At 49.0% G+C, this 26,049-nt stretch overlaps 1 pseudogene; it reads right to left on the bottom strand.

Annotated features, from left to right (window-relative positions):
• Positions 1-22,166, bottom strand: part of LOC139780619 (uncharacterized) — a 186,398-nt pseudogene extending 164,232 nt beyond the window's left edge.
• Between the last annotated feature and the right edge of the window lie 3,883 nt (positions 22,167-26,049).

Here is a 26,049-nt window from a genome sequence, read left to right as displayed (position 1 = left end):
GAAGCCGGGCGATCTGCAAGGGGGGAGGACCCACCGGGCCGCCAGGACGTTTCCCTGGTTAGGGTGTAACCGAACGGTATAACATTGGGTCACGGAACGCTCTTTTATGCCCTCTAAGTCATCGGTCGCCACTCGGTTTGTCCTCAATCCACCGAGAAGGTAAGTATTTATGAGTGTATGGTCAACTAATTTGTTTAAACAATCCTCTTTTCAGATTCTCGACCGGGGTGCCCATTCTCCATCGTCTCCTCTCGGATCATCGACGCTCATCACCAGCCTAGGTATACGCAGTATCGAGGTGGCTTACCATCAGGCTAAGTCCCGACACCGTGGTAAATTAAGTTAATTAATATTTATTATTTTCAGGTTTTCGGAACGGGTGCCTCATCCGTGTCGCCGGCCCATGGATCATCGCTGTTAAACGCCCGTCAGGACCCCCGCGTACACAAGATGGCTGACCACTGCTCCCCCGAGGTAAGTATAAGTACCGTGGTAAATTATCTTAATTAATTGTTATTATTTTCAGGTTTTTGGAATGGGTGCCTCATCTGTGTCGCCGGCCCGTCGATCATCGCTGCTGACTGCCGACCAGGATCCCCGCGTACACAAGATGGCTGACCGCCACTCCCCCGAGGTAAGTATAAGTACCGTGGTAAATTAACTTAATTGTTACTATAATTTTTCGAGATTTCGCCGCTGGTGCTTCATCCCCGATGTCCACTGATGTAGCACCGGTGATAAACTCCGACCCGGGTCAACGATTATAGAAGATGGCTGACACCCGTGCAGGTAAGTATCAGGTAAGTAATCGTTAACTCTTTTATTTTCACAAATGTAGTTTCCATTTATTCATAATCTTCGTTTTACACAAACAGGTTTTCGCTGTTACAATATCCGCGCAAGATGGCGGTCGCACGTCTCGCAAAGTGCGAAGTTTCACTTTTCGGTTCACTCGGACCGTTCGCCTTTTGTATCGGCGACAATTAACGCGTTTCGCGGGCGTTCCCGTTGGTTTCGGACGCTGTGGTAAACTAATTATCGTAATCCGGTAGACGATCGCGAACTTTCCACGACACACCGAGATATACGCGCGAGAGAGATGTTACCTTTACGAGCGCCCACGAGAGACTGCCCCGAGGAATATTCCGTTCGCAGGCTCCCCACTTACGGTCTTTTCCCCTTCCATCGCGCCACGGCCGCTTTCTCTTTCCGGAATGCGGGCTACGACGCAGTAACATCTGGTGTTTGTCAGTTCTGGCCGCGCCAGATGTTCGCGGTGGAAAATTCCACATGCGTCCCCTTAATGATAACATGCTCTATTACCTCCCGGGTAGTGGTTTCCCACCACTTACAATATTCGCGTTTCGTCGACGTCGACCTGTGCGCACGAGTCCTCTGACGTTTCTATACGGGCACCCGGACCGACTTCTCGACGAAGATGTCCAGGTGCACTTCGCGGTGCCCGCCGTTGACGGCGACCCCCGGTGCCCGGTTCTGCGACCCTTCCCGTCTGTATTCCGGCCTCGGTTCCCGTAGCCGGCGCCTGGGTATCGTTTTCGCGGACCGTCCCCGTAACTCTCGTCTAGGAGTTCGGATCGCGACGGCGCCTGGTCCATCGGGTGTACCAGGTCTTCCCGACACGGCACCGCCGGTTTTTCCTCGGAGAAGACGTCTGTCTCGCTACTTCGCCTCCTGGTGGTCGGATCGCAACGCGGTTCGGCTGTGCCTATTTCTCGCAGTGCCCTGACGTGGCACCGATGGTTACCTTGTTCCTAAGTCCGCCCGATCGGACCGCCATTTACCGCGGTTCCGTATTTCGCCTCCCGGTGATCGGATCTTGACGCGGTTCGGCTGTGCCTGTCTCCCGCGATGCCCTAACGTGGCACCGGTAGTTATTTTACCTCGTTTGGCTTTGCGTCGCCTCACGGAGTTACCTCCGTATGTTTCGGGAACGAAGATTGTGTGTGGCTCGGCGCTATCTATACTGCGCTGCCTTGCGATCCACGCGCATCAAATTAATTAATGTTTACCGGCCGAGCCGAGCACTTTCGTGCCAAACGGAACTAAATTATCTATGGATCGTCAAATCAAACTTACGTGCTAAGTGGGCCGTAGCCCGGCGATTGTCATCGCGCAACTTATCTCTATCTTATGTACTATTGCGCCGGACGGAGTATGCCAACATAAACTAAACTTTATTACACTCTAGCTTCCGTCCTCGAAACGCTTCGCGCCTCTTACTCTCTAGTGGAGGGCCTTCTTCTCGTCCTCCTGGGGTTCTTCCTCGGACGATGGACTGTGGAATCCCTCCGATTCGTCCGCTTCGTTCGGCGCCGCCGCTTGCGGCCCCGCCGTCATCGTCACCGTCTCGCTCACGGTGACCGTAGTCCTCTGCAACGTGATGGTGCAGCCGCTGGGTCCCGCTGCTCCCCGGAAATCGTCCGCCCTGGCGGACGAGGCCGCATCTCGACTGCTCGCGGTTGGCTGGGCCACCCGGTAGCGCGCCACCGTCCCGCAGGCCCGTGGGTTTGCTTCCCACGCGCTGAGCCCCAGTCTCCCTCGGGATACCGCGCCCGCTCGCCACGCTTCGTCCGCGGACAGCCGTCGTAGGACCACCCGCGGCTGGCCGAGGAGCTGTCCGTGCCCCTTCTTAGCGCACGGCTTCAAGGGCCGGTAGTGTCCTGCCGCCGGACGTAAGGGCCGGCGGCGAGTAAGGTAGCCCGTCGGTCGGCGGTCGGCTGGGAGGTGTCTGTTGCCTCCTCTCGCGGGCGGCGGGAGGCCGGGATCGAGCTTGCTCGGCCGGTCCCCCCGCTGTTCGTGGGGGGGTGGCGGGGGCTCTCCTGTGGGGGTCGGCCGCGGGCGGTGCCTCAAGGGTCGCGGGCGGCCTCCGGGAAGACTCCTGAAGGGCGCTCTCGATACGGGTACGGCGAACCCGGGGATACCCGAGTTCGGGCAGGCTGGGCCCGTTAGGCGTGGGAGCCAACCAGCCTAGGGGAAGGCCACCCCAAAAACAAACCATCCTTTTAAAATATGAAAAATGTCGGACAATAAGAGAAAAAACTCCCTGGGTGATCGGACACTCAGGGGCCGGCGGGAGGGTGATACAGTCCCAGTCACCCATCCGTCGTTAGCCAGCGACGGGCTACCCGGTGAGTTAGGCGCAAGCTCACCCGGCGAAAATGCGATCGCAGCCCTGGCAGAAGTGGAGGATCAACGAAACCGGTCCCGGTCTCGGTCTCCCGCCCGTACATCAAAGAACAAGAGGAGAATAGGTCCAAAATCCTACAAGGACTCCCAGATAGCTGGAAGCTCCTCGGCGGACTACTCTGGCTCAAGCTCCGGCAAGAAGCCTGAGTCTAGGATTCCCCCCTCCCCAGCTAAGGGAAGGTCGTTTCGACGGGATCAAAGATCAAACGAGGCGATAAATATCTCAGATGATGAGGACTTTGAAGCGTACCTGGATCAATGGGACAGGGCTGCTGACAGTCGTAGAGACTCATCAGCTCACTCAGAGATCTCGGACTGCTCTGTCGTCCTGGATGAGGATGACAGACTGGTCTTTGGTCCGGAATCAGAGAAAAAGAGAGGCAGGCCAATATCAACAGGCGAATGGGAGGTGAAAAAAGCCAAATTAGCTGAGAGACATCGCAGAGAGGAGGAGCAAAGGATTAAGGACCTTACTAATCCAATGGTCCCGGCAGTATTGTCGAAGAAACGAAGGGAAGGCGAACTTAGAATGATGGAGGAGTTCAGACACCGGCCGACGGAAGACCTGGCTAGACTAATCGTGGAGCAGGTAGCCGTGGTTAACAAGGTCAATACAACAAATAAGAACTTGAAAGGAGGAGACCAAGGCAGCCTAAACAAAGCAGCCTCTACGATTAGCGCGGCAGCCTCACACTTGATCAGTCGCATGAAAACTGGCGAGGCTGTGGTAAGAGATGTCGAGGTGGAAGATCTCCGACGTAAAACAGCCAGCTTGGGGGAACAAGTGGCTGAACTCCGAAGGAAGTTGGAGGAACGCCAAGGTGTTCCATGGGAAGAGGAAATGGAGGTTGTCGCGGAAAAGACCTCCAATCACCCCCCCTCGCCAGACAGACACGAGACTTTCTCGCGGAAAAAGGGGAGAAATAAGTCCAACGTTATTGAAGACGATGACTTACCGGACGATACGGAGAACGTGCCGAGCAGGCGGGTGGAAATCCTCAAGCAGATCGCAATGGGGGGCACCCCGGCGGCAATGAGACCGTCGATACAAGGAAGGCCCCTCGTGATGATTGACCCACCGGTACCACCGATGGGTGAACAACACGAGGACATGGGTCTGGAAGACAGAATCATGTCGGAGATGAGAAAGATGGAGACGAGGTTCGAGGAGATGGTCCGAAGACTTATGGCGAGAATAGTTATGCCACCCCCGGCAACCACAGCCAGACCCGCGAGGAGATCAATCCCCGCGGACGGTACGGATTCAACCCCGTCATCATCGCCAAATAGCTCCGTTGCCTCTGCCCCTAGGAAAAATAGGAAGGGCAGAGGTGGCGGGAGAGCGGAGAAACAGGGAGGTCCGACAAACCGGGCAGGAACCGCGGCAGAAACACCCTCAAAGAAGGGAACTGCCGGCGGAAAAAGCCAGACGACGAACTCCCCAGCCGACGCCCACCCGCTCAGACCTCCTGGTCAAAGGTTGCAAAAAGGAGGGCGGTTGGCAATAAGAAGAAGCCACAACAAGGGCAAAAGCAGCCATCAAAGCAGCAACAGAGGTAACAGCAACAGCAACAGAAACGCCAAGCTCCGCCTAAGGGAAAAGGCGCAGCGGGAAATGCGTCAATCCTCACCAACAGCAAGGGGAAAGGAGGAGCGGCAGCGGGCAATAACGCAGCTAATAACAACGGCAGGACAACAATCAGGAAGCCACCAAGGACCGCCGCGGTGACTCTGACAAGCCTCGAGAGTGACTACGAGCAGTTGATGAAGGAGGCACGTAGTAAAATCACCCTCAAGGACCTGGGAATTGAGGGTCCCCTAAGGCCGAAGAGGGCCCAAACCGGGGCACTCCTTATAGAGTTCCCTGGAAAAGAAGGCGAGTTCAAAGCGGACAAGCTGGCGGAAAAGATGTCCGAATTGTTCCGCGGCCGAGATGGAGTCGTAGTGTCACGACCGGTCAAGACAGGTGAGATCCGAGTCCTCGATATTGAGGACTCGGTATCACCCGAAGAGGTGGTAGATGCCATCGTCGAACTGGGCAAATGCCCAAAGACACAAATCCAAGTGGGCCCGTTTAGACGAGGCCCCAACGGATTACTAACGGCATGGGTGAAGTGCCCTTTGGCAGCTATTGGAGCCATCCAAAGTAACAGTGCAGCCGACGGCTGCAATTGTGGCGACTGCCCCAGCGGAGAGACCGGGGCCGACGATCCGGGAGGACCGGATACTCCCGCGTCCCCTTCTCAAGCGGAAGAAGGCGAAGGGGCACGACCATGCCATTCAACCGCCGGAGGATGTGTCCGACGAGGAGGATGCCGAGCAGAGGAAGGCGCGGCAAAGAATGATCAACGCCGCCAAAAAGGACGTGACCAGCATAATGAACCGATCGTAGAATAAGTTTAGATAATAAGATTGCGTAGTGTTAGTTGTGCGGTTCCCAAGAGACTAGGTTAAGAGTGTCCGATTGGCGACAACGCCGAGTATAAACGAAACGCGTATTGGGCTGAGCGAGACCAAACGGATTACAAATTTATTTTCAGGAATGAAAGAACAGTTATTGGGGGGTCCAGTTACACGCGAGATTGTATGGTTTTGTTTTGGTTACACATATAATTTGTTTGTTTAAATGTCACTATGAACGTCTCTAAATATATAAGATTTACTATTCTTTGAATTGCGTGACTTATGATTTGCGATCATACCAGTTAAGTATAGGATATAATTTTGGTCCTGAAACAAAAGGATCGAGAGATTAATTGAAGCAAAGTATAAATGCGTGCCGGATACGCAAGAAGGTTTATTTCCGTCATAATCACCGGACAAGATAGCCGAGTAAAACGTATGAGGCTCCGTGATTTCCAATAGAATAACGGGTCGATTGAGAACCACGGGAGCAAGCAAATCGTAACAGAATTCAAGGTCCGTACACACAGCGAACAGGGACGGTTCGGGAAAGTTTTAAAGGCGCGTTCACATGAGGGGGCGTGGTAAACGAAACGGCCGAACCGAGGGACGAACCGGGTATAAAGCGACGCGAACAGAGGTTCGGAGTCAGCGGCAACGAGATACGACCGTCGACGGTCGGACGAAAGGCGCGACATCGAAGAACCGCTTACCATCGAACATGGTAAGCCGATCTAGCGAACCAATCGCGCGACCGGAAAACTTTCGACGCGAGGGACGTAAGACCGACCAAACTAGTTGCTTACCGTCGGCAAACGAGGTCGCGCCCATACGAATTGCGAAATACCCTTACCAAGTACCATGGTAAGGGAAACTGGCGAACCACGAGCCCGGCGGGCGAAGTAACGACGCGAACATGTTACAAGCGTCGCAGGTATACCAGCGAAGCGGGCGAACAACCGACCCGATGGGTAGGAGGCGAGATCGTCTAACCAAGCGACGTGGCAAGGGCAAAACTGCGTGAATCAGGGACAAAGTCGAAACCCTGATGAACTTCGCGTGAGAGTACCGAAATACACCGGCCAACCAAGTTTTGCAACCCCGAGAGGTCTGGGGACCAAGCTGTCACTATAACAAAAAACAGGCAGATGCGATAGGGACCAATCGGCTTGAACGGATAGAGTGGCAAGCCGAACGCATGAACCCAAGGCGGATCAAGTAATTATCAACTTGGACGACCTACAGAAACGGCTAACGAAGCGACCGGCGCGGCGCGAGGCTCGGCAGGGGTCCCAAACTGGGGGCTTTTTGTGACTACGCGAGGGTGGTCAGACGACCAAGCGACCCAACGACATCCACGGCGGGGTGACGTTGAGAAAAACGTAACGGGGTAGTAAATTAAATAAATCCACTGTCAGTTGGCCGATTATCAAGTGCGAAATAGGAAAAGCCGACACCACGCAACGTGGTAAGCGAATGACGCTCGGTAGACCATTGACCGCTAAAGTAACGATACGACCGCGTGCGAGCGGCCAAATGAATGCAAGATCTAACGGCGAACGATGCACCGAACGCACAGAAGTCGAGAGCGCGATACCACGGAGGCGCGGTTTGCGATTTCGGACTAAGAGTGGCCGGAGAGGCGAACGAAGGGCGCGAATGGGTTGCGAGCGATGAAAATAATGTATGCGATAGGTCAATGTGCACGCCGGACCCAGACGGGCTGAAATCGTGATACCATGTAAAAGGTAGGTTGCAAGGGGCGCGAGACCCAGGTGTGCGGAGCGCGTAAGCAAAATGTAAGCGAGACATTAGTGATAGGGAAATATTGTAAACGCAGTGTCCCAGTAACGAAAGGAGATAGTTGAAAACTGGAACACTGTGTATATGAGCAGGTAATAGTACGAGAATGCTCGAAAGAAATTGTTATCCCCGACAGGGGAACAATAGCCACAATGGGCCTATTGTCCGCGCGAACATCTGGCGAGATGGAATGCGGAAGCGACGTGCCATCCCGACCATCGGAGAACGAACATGTGCGACCCAGATGGGAGTAGGCGGTGCCAAAGGTCAGAGTGGGGGACTCGGGTCCGAGAGTATAAAACCGAGCGGAGGCGACTGCTCGAGGATGATTCCGCGCTAGAGCTTGAAAGTAACACAGTCGATTCGATCTTAGAAATAGAACTTAGACTCTGCGTTATACATCCCGCGGAAAACGCGTTAAAGCACAAGCAATTGTCGAACACTTTGTACAACTTGAACAGATATTAAAATAGAGTATATTTTGTTATCATAAAAATTCAGAGTACTTACCTTATTCGAGTGCGGTTACCTTACCTGAAAACCATACGCCTACCTGATCCTGATACTTACCTGTTGTCGATCCGAAGTCCGTCCGGGGAGATCCGAAGTCTGTCCAGCGTTGATCCAGCGACAAAGTCAGCGGTGCACAGCTGCAGTCCAGAAGGGGTCCGAGACGCGTGGTCCAGCGATGATCCAAGATCCAGCGGCAACGAGGCGACCTGAAACAGAAAAGGTAGAGGAATCAGTGGGGCGATAAATAAAGGGGGACAATCGTAATACTTGAAGTTAGCCTTTCTCGTTTTGGGGGTCAAAATCGAGTGGCGACCGTGTCGGTGACACCGAAATAAAATCCAAAGGGGGGTCAACTCCTCCGTTCGGTTACAACAGCAATAAGCTCCAACTGGGGTGGTTCACCGCGAGGGTGCAACAGCTCGAGGCGAGGCCCCTCCAATGTTTTCGATGTTTGGAGGAGGGCCACGTCCGGGCGACGTGCACAAGCACCGTGGACAGGGCCGCCAGATGCTATAGGTGTGGCGCGGAGGGCCACCGCGCACGCGACTGCAGGGAGAAGGTCAACTGCCCCGTGTGCGCGGACTTGAAGAGACCTTCTGCGCACAGGGCAGGAAGCAAGGCTTGCACAGCGGAGAGAAAGAAGAGGAGACCCGGATGGGCGGTCACACAGACTCCGCCCCCCGCACCAAGGGAAGACGTAGAGATGCGGACGGTGGAGGATACAGGAAGTAGGTCCGGCTGCTCTACTGCAATGGAGGTAGAAAAACCCCCCCTCAAGAGACCATCAACTCGCGGGTGGGGAGAGCGAGGAGGACGTGGCCACGAAGAAACTGGCCAAGAAGAAGCAATCGAGGAAGAGCGCTTCCGGCGAGGAACCCCCTGCGAAAGACAGGCCAAGAGAAGAGAAAGAGGGGGGGGCCTCTAACAACGCAGAGGAACTTTAACGCCTCCAAGTATTCTCCAGGCCAACTTAAATCACTGCCGCGCTGCCCAGGACTTGTTTCTTCAGTCCATGGCAGAGCGCGGCAGTGGCCTGGGGATCATCTCGGAGCCGTACTCGGTCCCACCAAGCCACCCGTGTTGGGCGGCTGGCCGGTGCGGCTCCGTAGCTATTACTTGGAGACAGACGGCAAACCCGATCGCCTGCACTCGCGTCGAGGCAGGCGACGGATTCGTTGCAGTGAGGTGGGGCCAGACTTTAATAGTGGGGGTATACTTGTCCCCCCGACCGACTCACTCCTCTGACGGAGTTTGAAGCCATACTTGACGACGTTCGTCGTAGCGTCGAGAGGATCAATCCGGCGCCGGTAGTCGTGGCCGGGGACTTCAACGCCAAGTCGGCGTTATGGGGGTCCCCGGTCACAAACGCACGAGGAAGATCCCTCGAGATATGGGCGGCGGGCTTGGGCCTGTGTGTATTAAACACCGGCACAGCGCAAACTTGCGTGCGGGCGAGGGGGGGGTCCATCGTTGACACGACGTGGGCCAACCCCGCTGCCGCGCGCCGAAATTCGCGATGGAAGGTGGTCAGGGGGGTCGAGACGATGTCAGGTCACAAGTACATCGAGTTCTCCCTCCTGGCTGCCTCGCCGGGGGCCCAAGCCCGACGCCGGGACATCGACCAACGGTTCCCGAGGTGGCAGTGGAGGAAGATGGACCGCGAAATGTTCCGGGCAGCGGTCCATATTTCTCTCTGGGACGAGGACATCACGAAGGACGTCTCAGCTGACGTGGACGATATGGCAGAAAGGATCGGGGAGATCATGACCGCGGCATGCGATGCCGGGATGCCCCGATCCAAGCCAAATCCACGCCGGAAAACGTATTGGTGGTCAGAGGAGATCGCCGAGTTAAGGCACTCCTCCGTCCGCGCTAGAAGGGTCTGGCTGCGTGCCCGGCGCAGTCAAGACCCTGACAGATTAGAGGAGGCTCCGCCAAGCGGACCCTCTCCTTGGCCATTAAGGTGGCCAAGAACAAAGCTTGGGGAGAGCTCCTGCAGGCCCTTGAGGAGGATCCGTGGGGGCGCCCGTACAAGATAGTGCTGAACAAACTCAGACCATGGGCGCCCCCTACGACAGAGTCGTTAAACTCCGAGTTTCTTAAACAGGTCGTCGATACCCTCTTCCGCGATGACCTCGGGGAGAGGGCCGGCGACGCCCCCGCTCCACCGCCTGTGAAGTGGGAGGAAGGACTCGGGGTGACTATGGAGGAGCTTGCAAGGGCCGCCAAGCGTATGAAGGCGGGCAAAGCTCCTGGGCCTGACGGAGTCCCAAGCAAAGCGTGGTCCTTGGTCACCGGAAAACTGGCCGAGCATCTCAGGGTGCTCTACACGAAATGTTTGAGGGAAGGCCGGGAACCCCCAAACGATGGAAAGTGGCCAAGTTGGTTCTCCTCCCCAAAGCGGGGAAACCAGCCGACCAGCCATCTGGATACAGGCCGATATGCCTTCTGGACGAAGTCGGAAAGTTATTCGAGCGAATTATCGCCGACCGACTCGTCCAGCACCTGTCCCGGGTTGGTCCAGACCTATTGCCGGACCAATACGGCTTCCGGGAGGGCAAATCAATGATGGATGCAATTAACCGCATCAGGGCCCTCGCGGAGGCCGCTGCGGAGGCGGGCAGGGTGTTATTAGGTATCTCATTCGATATCGCGAATGCCTTCAACTCCCTGCCCTGGCCGGTCATTAGGGAGGCGCTGATTCGTCATGGGGTGCCTCCCTACTTGATTGTGGTCATATTTGACTACCTCCGGGACAGGGGCCTGGTATTCATCGACAGAGATGGCAATGTCATGGTACGGCTGGTGGTACGGGGGGTTCCACAGGGGTCGGTCCTAGGACCGATCCTGTGGAACCTCGGATATGACCCCGTACAAAAGATCCCCCTCCCCCCGGGATGCTGGCTGAGCGGCTTCGCGGACGATACATTCCTGGGGGTCGAGGGAGACAACTGGAAGGAGGCCCAACGTAAGGCCAATGTTGCAGTGGCGTGTGTGGTGGCTGCCGTAAAAAAACTAGGACTCCGGGTGGCTCCCGAGAAAACACGCTATTTTCTTTCACGACAGAGCGAGGGGGAAGCCACCCGGACTGTACATCAGAGTGGAGGGGACCCGTGTCCTCGTGGGGGCCCAGATGAAACTCCTGGGCCTCTGGTTGGACGGAACCTGGAGCTTTGGCGAGCACTTCGCTCGCATCGCCTTCAGGATGATGGGTGCGGCGAACAGTTTGGCAAGACTGATGCCAAACCTGGGAGGGGCGAGCGGACGTGCTCGCCGCCTCTATGCCGCGACGGTGCAGTCCGTGGCACTCTATGGCGCCCCAGTCTGGGCGTCAAGGGTAGAGGGCTCAGCGCGAATCAAAGCGGTACTACGCCGAGCACAACGCGTGATAGCCCTGAGAGTGTCGCGGGCCTACCGCACCGTCTCGCACGCGGCGGCGACGGTCCTGTCGGGGCTCCCCCCGTTGGAGCTCGCGGCTGCGCAACACGCCGAAGTATATCGGCGTACCAGGCAGTTGCGGGTCCCGAGGGGGCCTGTCTGGACTGTTCGAATAATCAAGCTCCAGGAAAGGGCGGTCCTCATTGACAAATGGCGGGAGTACCTCGCCAATCCCACATTGGCGGGAAGGAGGACCGTCGATGCTGTCCGACCCTGTCTAGCGGATTGGCTGGACAGTCGGCGACACGGGTTGACATATAGGGCGACACAGGTGCTCACCGGACATGGGTGTTTCGGTGAGTACCTGTGTCGCATTGGGAAGGAGGCAGCCACCAACTGCCATCATTGTGACGCGACGAGGGACAAGGCGCAGCACACGCTGGAGGAATGTCCAGCGTGGGCTGTGCAGCGCCGTGTCCTACAGGGAGAGGTCGGGAATGACTTCTCCCTCCCGGCCGTAGTGGCGGCTATGGTCGGGAGTGAAACGAAGTGGCGGGCATTCCTGGCCTTCTGCGGCAGTGTAATGTCGCAGAAGGAGGCGAGCGAGAGGATCAGGAGGGGGGAAGTACGCCCCCCTCCGACCGACAGGGAAGAAGAGGAGGAGGAGGAGTGGACGCCGAGGCGACCGCCAAGAGTGTCGCCGCCGCCAGAAGAGTGGCGGCGGCGACTGCGGCCTCGCGGCGGTGTTCCGGATGCGGCCCCGCGTGGGGCGCGATAGGAGGGAGGACCTCTCCCTCCCGGCCATGGTGGCGGCTGTGGTCGGGAGCGAAATGAAGTGGCGGGCATTCCTGGTCTCTGCGGCCAGGTAATGTCTGCCAAAGAGGAGGCGGAACGGATCCGCCGCGGAGGGTGAAATCCTTGACGCGGCGGATCCGTTTAAACGATATACATACAGCCCAGTTACACAGGGCTGTACCGCCTTTCAAGGCGGCATTGCGACACTCGAAGCCGCGCGCGGTGTTAAACACCTCGGACCCTTCCCCCGACGAGCGTTGGGCCTCGAGGTGGGAGGTCGGCGCTACCGGCTGGCACCGGTCGTCGATCAACCTCCCACAAGTAACGGGAGGTGTGGCGGGGTGGGAGGTGTCCACACCCCGCCACCTATGATATTCCCTGCTCCACAGCTACAGAGCTTCGGCTCAGAGCAGAGGGCCAGTCAGGCCTAGCGCTGGGGGCGTCCGGATGCAGTGATAAACGTTCCTGGGCGCCCTCATAAGGCGCAGGTAAGGACACCCGTAAGGTTTTAGTGGGTAGGCTGCGCGTGCCGTTTGCGACACGCGTGGAGTCCCACACTCCCCTCGTCCCTTTGCCAAAAGGGCGAGGGAGTCTTCCCCCCTGACACGGGGGGCTACTGGGCGTCAGCCCGGTAGTCGAAGATTTCCTCGCGTTAAAAATAAAAAGGTACTACTAAGCTTTGCTCGATATTTGGTATCAATTTGGCGTCAATTGTGTACGCATGTTTTGCTACGTATTTGCTAGCAGTTTGTCGACAACATTTGATAAAACAAATTTTGATGCAAAGTACCATTTCTGAAACCAAAATTTGTAGCAAGTATTTGGCATTATTTGTTCGAACAGATTTGGCTATCTGGGTATGTTTTGTTATTAAACGAACTAATTCTCAGATACAACCCTGGTAGAAATTTTGACTGGGTGCTTGCATGGCACTGACCAGCGTGCCACACTGCCACTTCAGGAGCTGGCATGACACGCTGGTAAGGGCCATCCGCGAAATCGTCACGTTTTGCCCGCTGGCGCCACAACTTAGAACAGATCTGATGTGTTGCTGGCATGGCGCTAACATGGCGCCAGTAAGGTACTATCATAATGCAGACATGGGACTAGCGAGTTTTCAACGTGGCACGTGCATGACACTGCCTTATATAAAAATACTATTGAACTATTCGATTATTGATGAAAAACCTATTAAACACTATCGGTCTCACCAATAGTGTATAATAGTTTTTTCGCCAATAGTCAAATAATTCAACAGTATTTTTTAGTAAGAGTGATGTAGGGCTGGCATAAAATGCATTAAAATCTATAATTTATTAATCAGTATGATTACATCTGTTACGTCCAACTCCGGGATTAGGATAAGAAAATCTGGGAAGCGAAGGAAAGGCTAACCAGAGGGGTCGGGGTAAGAAAGGACGCAACTCGAAGCTTAAGAATACTGCTCGCAGGTACGCGCTCTGCGGCGCGTGGCGCGAGCCCGAACGCACTTTTATGACTCAGGAAGGGTCAACGTCTGTAGGGACGCTAGGACGCCTTCCGTGAGCGGTGCGATCGTCGGTCCTCTTTTGAGTCAAGGAATTTAATCCCTTTAACTCGGGATCGGACCTCGTGCAATTTCGAGAGGGAGATGAGTAGGGGAAGTCTTAGATTAGAATGAATGGAGATGCTTCTAACATAAATACTTAATTTTATTTGACATAGGTAAGATGTTATTTAGTATATAAAAAAAAAATAATAATTAACTATAGACTACTAGGTGCGCAACTAAGTTTCCGGGTTTCACACATAGATGGCACCAATAACACATGTATTCGACTTACATGTCTGAAGTTGTCTGAAGTTATAGCTTGGACATCTGTTAACAATAACCAGTCGTTATATAAACACATATCGCAACGCAAAAATATTTTTTCTAACAACGGAGATGTCGAGTTTTGTGCCAAATAAACAGCATTTGCGGGAAGCTTTGCTTTTCTGCTTTAACTTGAAAAAAATGCAGCTGAAGCACGTCGTTTGCTTGAGGAGGCCTACGGCGAACATGCACCATCGAAAACTACCTGTGAAGATTGGTTTAAACGCTTCAGAAGTGGCGATTTCGACACTGAGGACAAGGAGCGCTCCGGAAGACCAAAAACAATTGAGGACGCCGATCTGCAAGCGTTATTGGATGAAGATGATACGCAAACACAAGATCAACTTGCGGAGGCATTAAACATGACTCACCAAGGTATTTCCAAACGTTTACATGCCATGGGAAAAATTCAAAAGGAAGGAAAATGGGTGCCGCATGAGTTGACTGAGAGACAGATGAAAAATCGAAGAGCCACTTCCGAAATTTTGCTTTTGCGGCATGAAAGAAAGAGTTTTCTTCATCGAATTGTTACTGGCGATGAGAAGTGGATATATTTAGAGAATCCCAAACGCAAAAAATCGTGGCTTTCACCTGGTGAAGAATCAACATCGACGGCACGGCCAAATCGTTTTGGAAAGAAGACAATGCTCTGCGTTTGGTGGGACCAGAAAGGAATCGTGTACTATGAGCTGCTGAAACCGGGCGAAACTGTCAATGGGCATCGCTACCGACAACAACTGATCAATTTAAACCATACATTGCTCGAAAAACGGCCAGAATGGGACACGAGACACGAACGAGTGATATTGCAGCACGACAACGCTCCGTGCCATCGCAGTTCCATCGTCCAGGACACCATCAAAACGCTGAAATGGGATCTGCTACCGCACCCGCCGTATTCGCCAGACCTGGCGCCTTCCGATTATCACTTGTTCCGGTCGATGGCGCATGGCTTGGCTGGGCTACACTTGACCAATTTCGAAGAAGTGCAAAATTGGTTGGATGAATGGTTTCGGTCCAAAGACGCGTCGTTTTATTGTCGCGGTATTCATGTATTGCCAGAGAGATGGCGAAAATGTATAGCTAGCGAGGGACGATACTTTGAATAAACCATTTTTTGTATTTCTCTTGAAATTTTCCATTTTTTATTGATCAAAAAAACCCGGAAACTTAGTTGCGCACCTAGTATATAGGCGTTAATAAAATGTGTATGTGTATACAATAAAACAAAGGAGAGTTGTGTAAACGGTTGTTGTACATTATGCGGATTCTGGACGATTTGCGTGGTTACATTTAATGAAATTCTCTATTGAGGCGAAACATATGAGAATTAAAATAAATAAAGTGTATTTTATAATTGCTATTCCAAGGTTATCATCTCGGGTTGGTCTATTTCCTCGAGATTTATAACGGTCGAGGCGGTTGACGGGGCCGGAGACGGAGTTCGGGAAAAGGAGGGGGGGTCGGGAGGTTCGTGGAGGGCGGCCGGATCGCGGTTGACGGGGACCACGCGAAATGGGGCCACCCGACAAACCGGACGATAAGGTGCGGGGGAAAACCGAGATGGGAGGATAATGGGGCGAGATCGTATGACGGGACGACACTGTTGTGAGGAACAGGGTTCCTCTGAGAAGGCTGGTAGGGGCGGTGGAGTGGCGAGACGCGAAGCACCGGGCTGTGTGGAACAAGGTTCTTCCGGTTCCCTGCGCGCCCGCTTGTGGCGACGTCTCCCGTGTTTCGCGGCGTTTCGCGACTTCTTATTGGTGGGACCGGCCGAATCCACTACGAATTAGCGGATTGTTAAAATTTAAGTCCGTCACGTGCGGGGAAGTCTCCTCATGCTTTGGAGAATAAATCTAAGGAGTACTTCGAGTCCACCAACGAGTCAGCTAACTCAAAGCAATATACCCCGAGTCCGCCTACCCAGCTAACCCAAAGCAGTGTACCCCGAGTCCGCCTACCCAGCTAACCCAAAGCAGTGTACCCCGAGTCCACCGACGAGTCAGTTAACTCAGAGCAACATACCTCGGATCCGCCGAGCCAGCTAACTCAAAGCAACATACCCCGAGTCCACCGAGCCAGCTAACTCAAAGCAAAGGAGATTGTTCGGAATCGACCGATAAATCGGCTAATTCGGAACAGGGGTAGCAAGAGGGATGGAAGGGTTATACTGGGAGACTTCCCTAACGCGTGGATATATGAAGAAGAAGGGGAGCATATATATATATATATATATATATATATATATAGAGAGAGAGAGAGAGAGAGAGAGAGAGAGGGAGAGAGAGAGAGAGAGATTCTTACTTGAATTGCTAGTAACATTCTCATTTTAGCAACGTTACTGAGTTCTAGATGATTTGTTGTTATTCTTGGACATACCCGCATTTCAGCAGGTAATGTTCTGTCTTTGTTATGTAAGATTCGGAAATAATCCCATTTTATTAATTTTTCCTTCGGACTGAGCTAATAATAGAAATAATGCACTAATAATAATAATCTTAATTTATACAAAATTATTACAATTCTTCGAATTTTTTTTTCAAGTTTGAAAATTATAATTTAAACAGTGTAACAGACATAATTATATATAATAATTTAATTAGTTATTTTACCTGTAATGGTGTTTTATGTAAACGATTTCTTATTGTCTTAATTAAGTGTGGCGTATCGGAGAAAACATATACAAAACGTCCATTAACTGTTGGATGATCAAAACTATTTTTCAAGTTATCTTTTTTACCGCATACGCCTACTGTAGTCCAAAACTTTCTATTGGTGGCTGCACCATCAGTAATCACTCCATGGATCTTAGCACCAATATTTTCTAATAATGTAATAGCCTGTAATAAATAAGCATAATTAAAATATCGTATTTGCAATTCCGTACAACTTTTGTTGGATTAAACGCATACTTTAATTACAAGCTGTGCAATCATTACTCCTGATACTGGACTTCTAGAGGCAAATACTGCGATCGGTTGAGAGTAAAAATCCGCTATTGGGTGAAACATTATCACTAATCCATGATTAGCCTTTTCATCAAGATTTGATGGTTGTGGTCCATCAATGCCAAAATCAATTAATCCAGTGTATGTAAGTTTTCTCGAATTAACATAAATACTCTCCCTGAGGTGTATCTCATCAAGCAATATTACATCATGTTTTTGCTTATCTTCTTTTTTTTCCAATACCAATTTGAACATTTCAAAAAATTTTTATCAAAACCACACGGAGTAATTATTAGAGAAAGGTACCTGAAAATTTTTTTATTAAATATAGAATATGTATATGTATATCAATATGATACTTGATTCAATTTGTTTCAATTGCTGCATTCATAAAAAGTAAATATTTTTTGTTAATTATTGTAATTATTGCCAAAAATAAATATTTTGTATTAGATAACATAGTAATTATACGACATTAAATGAGCATTTATTTCCACGAGTACGAATTATAAAAAACTGTATTTAAAAACAATTGTATAGCTTATTGACTAAAAATTTTATATTACAAAACACTATTTTAACGTGTTTTATACTTGCCTTTGTATAGTTCTCACACATGGAAGAGGTAATATCTGATTATCTCGTAAAAAATTATATGTAGTAGGTGACTTCATACGCATTAACATACATAATAAAATCCACTCCTCATTATATTTGCGAGATTTTGGATTTGAATATTTTGTAGCTTGTATTATTTCATGTATTACAATAAGTTGATTGTTAGGAATTTCTTTATTCTTTAATTGATCTTCTATAGTTTTCGCAGATGTTTCTCCAACTTTCATCATACAATTCATAAGCTCTTTTTTCAACTTGTCTGCTACATATTTGTTTCTTTTCTTCGCTTTTTCTGCCTTGTAATATTTCTTCCGTAACAATAACAATTTCTTTTCATTTTGTGTAGTAGTCGCTGAGGTCGCTGACAATCTAATTCTTTTAAGTAACTTGACCATTTTTGTTCGACGGTGCTTTCGTCTCAACGAATTTTTTATATTGGAACAAAACTTACATATCTTTAATAAATGTGATATAATTAATCTACATTTCTTGTGTCTCCACATGCCAGAGATGTCTTTGTAAGCCAGATCATATCCTATTTCTTCAATTTCATTAGATACATTAACAGCACCCAAGCACACGTTAAGATTATTCACCGAAAATAATGTTTCTTTCAATTGTTCCACACTTTCAATAATGTTATGTATTTGTAAATCAAATGGAATATCTATAATGTCTATAATAGGCTGTTTTAAGATGTTTATTTCTAACAGCATATTTTCTTTGAGTATAACTTCTTTTTGCAGATAGATAATGCATTTATCTTCATAATTCTTGATTGTACTAACCATTGGTAAATAAAATATCAATAATTTTATGTTATTATTAAAGTGTTTCATGTATGTCCATTGTGGCGGTATATGTAAATGTTTATTATTGTTAGTGGACCGCTCCGGTTTTTGCGCCGTGGAAGTCGAGGAAAGCACAATAAATAAAGGTGGTCGGAGATAGCGAAAGTAGTTCTTTATTTCACAGCTTTACAGTCGCGCCCTCGCTCCGATACGATACCGCACGCGTAACGATACGGATGCGTTATGTCGCGGAACACTCGCCAAGAAGCACGAGTGTCGCGAACGGATTTCTAGGGCTCACTGGTCGTCCCGGCCGGAGCAGGCAAGGGATCGCGGCCGGAGCTTCGCGTTAGGCCGCGAGGAATTCGGTGACGTGAGAAACGCTGACTGGCTCCAAATCGTCTATTGGTCGCGGTGCTTGCGATCACGCGAGAAATACCTGTGCCGTTTGCTCGAAAACACACAAAAAAAAGGGGGGAAATAAACCGTCGCGGTTTGGAGCCATTCGAGCGATCTCGAAGAATCTTCGCTTTTACGAGGAATATTCGCGAAGTGAACATTCATTTATTTGATTCTCAACATACCGCCCGCCTTGCATGATAATGCAAAACAACGGGGGTGGACAAGGTCGCACAGAGGAGCGTGTGGACGTCTTATGATTCAAAGCTTTATATACACTTGTTATTAACATGTTTTGTACAATGTCCTTAAATCTAATGAGAAACGACGATAGCTTAACTTAAGTTTAACGGGATTCTCCCGTCGCGGACGGACAGGTAGACGTAGGTAACCGACAAACGATTCGCGTGGTGTCGAATAATTCGTCCGGCATGCGAGTGAGCGGTCGGCCCATGTTTCTAGAGCCGCCCGCCCAGCCAGATTAACTAATCCTTTCCGATGAAGGAGGGGAGAGAGCGGAGGGGTACTCCGCGAGACCGCGAATGCGTCGGGTCATGAAATCATGAATTTCATGGTACGTAGGGTAGGCATCCGTATGGCCTCGAGTTAGGTTCCATTCGTTACGCGTTCTCGGACTAAATTTCTGCGATATGATGTACACCAAGAGGTCGTCCCACGTATCGACGGGACGATCGAGATTCGTTAACGCGGCGAGAGACGAGGACACATTATCGCGAAGTTTTTTCAATTCGGAAACGTTCTCGTTTTTCATTCTCGGTAAGTCGGCGAACGAATGGATGTGCGCGTGAATAATCGCGTTACGGTTGTCGTACTCGTCGAGAAGAAGTTGCCACGCTGCCTCGTAGTTCGCGTCAGAAATTTGAACAGTATTAATCAACGACGCAGCCTCGCCGGAGAGGCTCGCTTTCAAGTAATGCAACTTTTGAGTTCGCGTTAAAGAATCGTTCCCCGCAACGAGGGACTCGAAAATTCCACGAAAATTTTCCCATTCCGGGAAAGCACCAGAAAAGTTCGGAAGCGAGATACGAGGCAGATGCAATGACATTCCGGAGTGCGCGTCGCGATAAGATGATTCGTTACCTCGATACGGCGCGTGCGGAGCGTCGTTACTTAATTTACCGATGGTCTCGTGGAGGTGGTCCGCTGCTTCGAAGTAGGCGTCCTCAGCGGCAAGAAATTCCTCTTCTTTGAAGTAGAGGGTCGACTTCTTCTCCTCCGCCGTAGCCGTCTGCAGCAGCTGGACATGGAGGGCTTGAACCTTCTCCCAGAGACTTTCCAAATTCGTCAGTCTCCCCTTCGTTTTAGGGAGAGTGATCTGAGCCTTGGGAAGCTTCCTGAAGTTAATCAGCGACCTTCGGAGCTGGTCCATCGCGTTGCCTTGAGCAACGAGTAGATTTTCGAGATCCGAAGACATGTTAGCGAAATGTCTGGATCTTTTTTGCAACGATCTGACACCTGTGTGTCGATCGGATTGAAGAGCGAAGACGCTCTTGTACGACTCCGCGGCGAGAAGCAGGGCGATACTCGCGGGAGTCAGGGACGTATAGCACGTCGCACAAACAGGGCGCCGTCGGGCGGCGGATGCGTATCGCAATGAGCACGATACGTTTGCTGGAGGTCACGCAGGAGCCTCCGGAGCAGAGCGAAGCCGGGTAGGTCCGGGTTTTCTTCACAGGGGGCACCGATCTTTAAGCGAGCGGGTGCAGAGCGCTCATGTTCGATCCGACACTTACGTGTCAATCCCGTTGAAGAGCGAAGACGCTCTTGTACGACTCCGCGGCGAGCAGCAAGGCGGTACTCGCGGGAGCTTGTAGGACTCCGCGGCGAGCAGCAAGGCGGTACTCGCGGGAGCTTGTAGGACTCCGCGGCGAGCAGCAAGGCGGTACTCGCGGGAGCTTGTAGGACTCCGCGGCGAGCAGCAGGGCGGTACTCGCGGGAGCCAGGGACGTCTGGCACGTCTCGGTGACTCCGCGGCGAGTAGCAGGTACTCGCGGGAGGCAGGGACGTCCAGCACGTCGCAAAGCAGGGCGCCGTCGGGCGGCGGATGCGTATCGCAATGTGCACGATACGGTTGCTGGAGGTCGCGCAGGAGCCTCCGAAGCACTTCACAAATCACAAGGCACCAAGCTTTAGGAGAGCGGGTGCAGAGCGCTCAATGTTCGGAGTGAGCCACGGAGTCGAGGGCACGTATCGCGAAGTACCCGATGAACCGGGACAACGGTTCGAACGGCGAACTCCTTTTTTGAGCGAGTCGTGTAGGCGCGACGGTCTGTCGATCTCGGAGTGGCACGACGCGATCACTGTTGAGGCGGTCGAACTGTCTATGCCGGTCTTTTATCACTGATCCGGCTCGAAGGACCATTAAATGTTAGTGGACCGCTCCGGTTTTTGCGCCGTGGAAGTCGAGGAAAGCACAATAAATAAAGGTGGTCGGAGATAGCGAAAGTAGTTCTTTATTTCACAGCTTTACAGTCGCGCCCTCGCTCCGATACGATACCGCACGCGTAACGATACGGATGCGTTATGTCGCGGAACACTCGCCAAGAAGCACGAGTGTCGCGAACGGATTTCTAGGGCTCACTGGTCGTCCCGGCCGGAGCAGGCAAGGGATCGCGGCCGGAGCTTCGCGTTAGGCCGCGAGGAATTCGGTGACGTGAGAAACGCTGACTGGCTCCAAATCGTCTATTGGTCGCGGTGCTTGCGATCACGCGAGAAATACCTGTGCCGTTTGCTCGAAAACACACAAAAAAAAGGGGGGAAGTAAACCGTCGCGGTTTGGAGCCATTCGAGCGATCTCGAAGAATCTTCGCTTTTACGAGGAATATTCGCGAAGTGAACATTCATTTATTTGATTCTCAACAATTATCAACTATATTGATTATATCATTAAATGATAGTGATGTTAGATTTTTGTTTTCTTCATTATCGATATTGAATACTTCAGTATTTAAAACATCTTCAATTTTAGATTCATTTTCTTTCTGAATATTAATTTGCGTTTTTTCTGTTTCTTCTGTCCAAGGAAATATACTTGGAATTGCACCTTTACGTAAACGTGGGACTTTGAATTGTGCAGACTAAAGAAACAAAATTATAAGAAATGCAATAAAATAGTAATATAAAGTTAAATTCCTAAGTTATTACTGACATAGTTAAGTGATTAATAATTACGTGACAACGGTGACAACTAACATTACTTACCACACCGAGAATATGTCCTTTATCATCACAAATAGTACGGTTCCATAATATGTCTGTATGTAAAAAATGTTTTTCACAAACTGGTTGTTTAGCTTTTACAATAAAGTCTTTTCGTTTTAAAGCTGACTGCCATAGCTTTATCATATTTTCGTCTTTCGGAACATAGAAGAAATGCACCTTTTCTTTATTAGAATCGTACCCAGAGGTACATCCTGGAGCTATACACCGTGGCATTGTAGAAAATCATACGTTTCACTTCACTTTTTACGCATATTCAACACTGAAGAAAGTTGAGAAACCGATTAACCTCTTTAACATAAAACGTAAACAGGCATGAATGTCAGGTAGCGCCGCGTAGTGGCCAAGTGGACATTACGTAGCCATGCGTAACAAAGGATTTCAAGAGTGGTGTCAGAGGGCTGGACGAAACATTGCTAACCGGCCGTTAGCAATGTTGTTGTTTGTCACACCGGTTTGTGACTGTTTATAGCGTGGGTTTTTCCATCGCGCAAGGACATGAAAACAGCGTTCTGGAAACGTCTTGAAAGTTATCGATTGCGAAATGCCTTTAGAGAAACCACGTTATAATGCAAAGTATTCAGAACTTACATATTAGGATTAGGATTTTATTGAAACGATGAACTTATAATACAAAGAAGGCACGCGCATTGTGCCCTTTCATTTGACAAGACCGATGCACGCTACGATGCACTCGTGATCTCAAACAATACGAGAGAATTTATTTGAATTAAAATTATTAATTATAGACGAAATATCGATGGAGGGTAGTACGATGTTTAGTCGAATTGATACACGATTAAGACAAATAATGGGTCGAGACAGAAGCTTTGGTGGGGTTTCTGTTTTGATGGTAGGAAATCTTTATCAATTACCACCGGTTATGGATACTTCGATATATCTCCCACCTAAATCATGCATGTTAAGCGTTTTTTCAGAAAATGTATTATGAAGCGAATTTGAATTATTTGAATTAACGGAAATAATGAGACAAAAAGAAGATAAAAATTTTATTGAAGCACTTAACAATCTTGCGAGAAGAACAATGTCTGAAAACAATATTGATCTAATAAGATTAAGAGAAACGACAGAAGATGACATCCCTATAGACGCCGTAAGGTTATATGCTGACAATCGTTCGGTGGATATTTATAATAAATTGAAGATAGATTTAAAAGATGGAATAGCTTATGAATTTAAAGCAATAGACTTAATTTTAGGAAAAGTAAATAGTAAAACGAGAAATAAACTGCTAACATCATTAAAAAATTAAAAAAGATCAGAATGCAGTGGTTTAGATTCTAAAATCACATTAAAAATTGGAATCAACTATATGATAACCAATAATGTAGATATTGCAGATGGCCTAGTTAATGGAACCTGTGGAATTTTGAAGTATATAACATTTAAACCAGGTACCGTAGAACCAGTTAAAATATGGCTAGATTTTCATAATGATAAGGTTGGTGTTGAGCAAAGACGACCATACGTAAAGTATATGAGTGAAAATTGTATGGAAATGTGTTTAGTTCCTTTATCACGAATTTCTGTCATATTGAATGTTAATGATAGAATGGGGTACCAAATTATAAGAGAACAGTTCCCAATTACGCCTGCTGAAGCTTTAACAATTCATAAAAGCCAAGACCAAACTTATGAGAAAGTATGCATCGATCTGAGAAATAATAATATCGTATGACGAGATCAATGTTGTACGTAGCACTTGTTAGTATTATATGTGTATAAGTTTTTTATAATCAACTATTAACTAATCAGCCTTTTTAATCCCTTAACTGTAGTACAATCACAGTCAATCACTAATGTGTACAACATAATAAGTTTTTGATAAATATTATTTATACGGCATTAAAGAAAACTAAATATTAAGTTATAAAATAACATTGCCATAGTAATATTTAGAAAAAATTAAAATTTGTTATTTCCACAACTTCCATTTAAAATATAGACCAACATTTTATATCTTGCAAGTATAAAAAAAATAAAAATTTATATTATATCAGTCTTGCATAATAAGTTAGAGCATAAACACAATAAAAGAAAAGGAAAAATATTAATCTCTTCGTATAAGCACTAACATAAGTGTATAAATGTAATATTCAAATATCACTTTTTTGTCACAGGTTGTGTAACACCGGCTAATTTTTCATGCGCTTCCACCAATCTCCTTAAATATTCTAGCTTAGCATTGTAATAATCCCTTTTTAATTAATATGTTTGTGCATAAACATTGTTTAATTTCGTTGAAATTTCAATAGTATTTTTCAATTCCTTTTTTGATATTTTTTCCCCTTTCCTGAATTGGTGTTATTTGTTTCCTCATTTTCGGCTTTTTGTACACGAGTATTCGAATCTTTTAGTGTATTGTCATTTTTCTGAAGTGCCTTCAGCACATTTAGCTTGTTCAATATGTGCATTACTGTTTTTTATCTGATTCCTATTTTCTTTTTCAATCAATACTCCCTTACAGTTATTGTGTTTATTCCTTAACATTGCATTTATGTTTTATGATGCTGAAATATTAATATCATTACTTTTTAAAGTATCGTGAGTGATGAATCTTACGTTTTAGGATCGAGAGAAAGAATAATGCGTGTACCTTAGTCTGATAGGGTTAACCAACGAGGCAGTTTATTACAAAAGGACAGTGTAGCCAACATAACATAAATTGTGTACCAACTTGAATATTTGAGCACATTTTAACACCCCCGCTTGATCAAATCATGAAGAATAGAGATAAAGAGGCCGAACTAGCATGGAGAAATCGTCAAAATGTGCGACTGAATGCCGAGCCAGATAGTAGTTTGGTAATGCTCCGCAAGGTTGCGCTTTCGTCTCTCGGGACTCACACCTACACGGACTTTTGTCCGTGTGTTAGTTCTGTTTTGGTTTTCAAGAAAATGTTTACGGTTTCTCTATTGATGTTGCTTTTCGACAAATTGTGAGTTTTTATTAGTGCATAGAAAAATGACAAAAGTATGTGCATATCCTGATTGCAAATCAGGGCATGCTTATGAAAGGAAAAAAATACATTGCTTAATATACCTAACAAAAGTTTGTTCAAATTCCCAAACAAGGTATTCATTCTAATATCTATACTATTATTATAAAGCAACAGAGTTTGTAGCCTTTTTTTGTTCGCTATGATCTCGAAAATTATTTGAGCGAATTTTTACTAAAAGTATATGAAATAGGGGTAGAATTTCCCGGGGAGTGTTATTACCCCTTCCACGCCGTAAGACATACCGACAGCGAAGTATTAGACCTCGTGCGACGGAATTTAGACTCGCGATTTTCAGACAATAACACCGGTGCTAGAACTGCACCCGAACGTCGTTATAGAGCGCGAATTTTCGTTCGATGAAATAGACGCAAGTTTAGCGGGCGAAAATAACGATAATAATAGCGGTAACGGCGACGATAAACTGACCCCGACACAAACAGACGCAAACTCAGACGTCTCAGACAGTACGCTTAGCAGAATCTCTCATCGAAGAGAATATTCCCTCACGTCATACGACAGCAGCGTATTCGAGCCTAACAAAGATTCCGCGGAAGACAATATGAGCCAGCAAGAAAGAGCGGCTCAGGACAATATACCCCGCGACGAGATTCAGGATATGCCGATGACACCCGAGCAGGTCAAGGCAGAAATAGTGCGACTTAGGTCCTCTGTAAACAGACGACCACCCGCAACTAACCGAAGCCGAGCCCCAGAGCCGGCTAGAGCATGTCCAGGAGCACGAGACTCCATGCTCGATGATATTTTAAATGCGCTACGTGACATACAGGATCGCGTAAACCAAATAGAGGGCCGCGAATTTCGAACGCTCCGACGAGCTTCTACACGTGGTGCGCGATGTACAGTATCGCGTAAGCAGGCTAGAAGCCGCAAACTACGATCGCTCCGATGAACGGGTCCGATGCGTACGCAGCCACGGTCCCTTAGACGTTACATACGGGCGGATGCATATAGCGACGTCCGAAACCAACCGGGACACCACCTTGGGTTCCTCAGCCTAAAGGAAGCACGAAATATGATACCCGAGATAAACGGAGAGTCCCGTAAGCGCGTCCGTGA

Source organism: Temnothorax nylanderi, unplaced genomic scaffold (assembly GCF_030848795.1).
Source record: "Temnothorax nylanderi isolate EJ_2023f unplaced genomic scaffold, tnyl_v1.0 TNYL_tig0288_pilon, whole genome shotgun sequence".
NCBI classification, from domain to species: domain Eukaryota; kingdom Metazoa; phylum Arthropoda; class Insecta; order Hymenoptera; family Formicidae; genus Temnothorax; species Temnothorax nylanderi.
The sequence above is the reverse complement of the archived record's forward strand: the minus strand, read 5'-3'. Positions and strand labels throughout refer to the sequence as shown.